Genomic DNA, 2,500 nt, shown 5'->3' on the forward strand with positions numbered 1-2,500 from the left:
TAGGTCTAACAGTACACGATATTGTTTTGGTATTGTCTATCATTGTAGCGCCATGGTAGAAGTCTTAGATAAATAGCCCCTTGAGAAGACATGTGGTTACTAGCAAAGTACTGAACCCAGAGAGATTGAAGAAAATAAAAGGGAATCGAGAAACATGGGGCTGACATGTTGATCATGCAACTTCTTTCCACCACAAGTGTAAGCGTGCACTGACTGCATCTGACAGCTTTGTCTTTGAAAGCTGAAGTTACTCACTGTCCGACAGGGTTAGTAACTGGATGGGCGACCTAAAAAATATATCACTCAGTAACAGAAGCATAGGACCGAAAATTCTATTTTAATGCTATCAAATGCGAACCAAGCAAGATACAGATTTTGTTAGCTTGCTTTATGCAAAACAATTATTGATGTAAAAGTAAATAAATATGGATACACAGTTTTTAAGAAGAGCAGAAGGAAGTTTCAGGACGGTCGATCGAGAATAAAATATTTTGCCATCGGTAACAAAATTTACGACATGAAAACAACATTAATTTTGAACCACGAATATAAAAAGTTACCATCAGCGAAAAACATTTTAGTTGTTTTGTTGTAATTGTACTTTTGGCTGCACCGAGTAAATCGCACATCGAATTCAGCGTGCGCAGTGATCAAGTTACCCGCGGCATGTTTACTCGCGAAACAGTGAAGCATCTGTGTCAAATGATGCTTAGATACCGGGTTTTTGTTTTTGTTAGTTTTCTTTTTCTTTCAATTGTTATAAATTTTGACAAGAAATGTGCGAATTCAACACAGAGATCACAATCGCCCAACTCAGAGGTTGACCATTGTTTCTGGAAAATCAAAAATTTACTCTCCAAGACAAGATTATTTACCACCAGGTAATTCCATCGTTTTGGTAATAGCAGCTACTTTATTATTCATCAGCGTCACAATCTTTTGCCGATTTTGGGGGTCATTTTGTTGAAACTCAAGCACGCTTCCAACGGACATGTTTATTTTCGTGACTTATGCGTTACCACAAAAATTCTCCCCGTATCACATTTCAACACATGTATGCAAATTTGCTAAGCTCGAAAATTACACAATATGATAAATTTACAAAAGCTGGAAATTTCACAGAAATGTTTTCCAGCGAAACATTTATTGAAACAAGCAATATATTTGCTATAAGAGGCAGTTGTGTGCGTGCAAGCGAAACACACAATCACAAAGCATATGCAATTAAATAAATTTCTGGCAGTTCACATCAAACCCTTTTCGAAAGAACCTTGACCGTACATAATAAAGCACAAAAGAAACAACAAGCTTTCATTCAAATAATTTTTCACTGTCACATTTCCAATTTTTTTTAACTTTTGCAGAGTTGAGTACAAAATGAATGTTACTTGCCAGACAAACAGGCAAACTTTAAATAGATGCGACTTCAGTAAACACTGTGAGACACACAACAGAGATCACAGATCTACTTGTGGTGTTCGATTCCTTCTCTGTCTTTGTTGCACCCGTAAGTTACCAGAGAAATTTCCATTTGGTTTCAGTGTTGTAAGTAACACCACCTTGGCGAAATATTAGAAGTACAGCTCATTTTGATTTCGGCTCGACGGGCGAAAGATTCACGCTGTCGAAGTCCATTACTCGTCGCTTTTAAGATTCCAGATCTTTATGTTTCACCGCCTGTCTTGACGTTCCATTCTTGAGCTCCATATGGGTATATTTTCTTTAAACATGTACTAAAACGCCATTCGCGTTACAATGACTTTCGACGCCATTACAGGTTAATTGTGCAGAACAAGCTGCGTATTACCCCAGCCCCCTCAAACCTAACAAAATACGCACAGAAGACTCTATGCACAAAGACACCACTTAGCAGGGGAGTGACAGGCAAGACTTTTCCCGACACGGAAAAAAACAAAAATAACAAAAAAACCCTCGAAATGAAACCGAGATTCCGACTGGGTTTGGCAACCCTGTAAAAACCCAGGAAATTAAACACAGATTCCGACTGGGTTTGCCATACTGGCAATCCAGTAATTATAATGCTGACCAACACGAAAGTAAAGGAAATGGGTCATAAATATGAAGTTTTTACTATGTGAATGACATTGGGTTACATTAAAGGGATATGTTGTTGAAAAATCCAACCCTCAACTCAATTGCAAAAACTTATAATTTGTAACACATGCTCGCGTTAGGGAATTACAATTGTGAGACGCCAAAATGAACCAAAACGTAAAGGTACCGGTACGAAATAAAATCACTTCATTACCGTTACATATTTCAAACACTGACACGTTGGCGAAACGACCGGCATTCTGGCGGCTAGTGAGGAGAGCCAGAAGAAGAACAGAATTCGTGTTTAATTATTTTCAAAATTGTAGCTGTTCCGTAAGAAGTTGCCGCAGATTAACAAGCATAACAGTCAAAAGTAAATCGCCGACGACCTCTGGAATAGCGAGTACTCTCGAGGTCTGGTGGGTACTCGTCAGGTGCAGCCGTG

Source organism: Montipora capricornis, chromosome 9 (assembly GCF_036669925.1).
Source record: "Montipora capricornis isolate CH-2021 chromosome 9, ASM3666992v2, whole genome shotgun sequence".
NCBI classification, from domain to species: Eukaryota; Metazoa; Cnidaria; class Anthozoa; order Scleractinia; family Acroporidae; genus Montipora; species Montipora capricornis.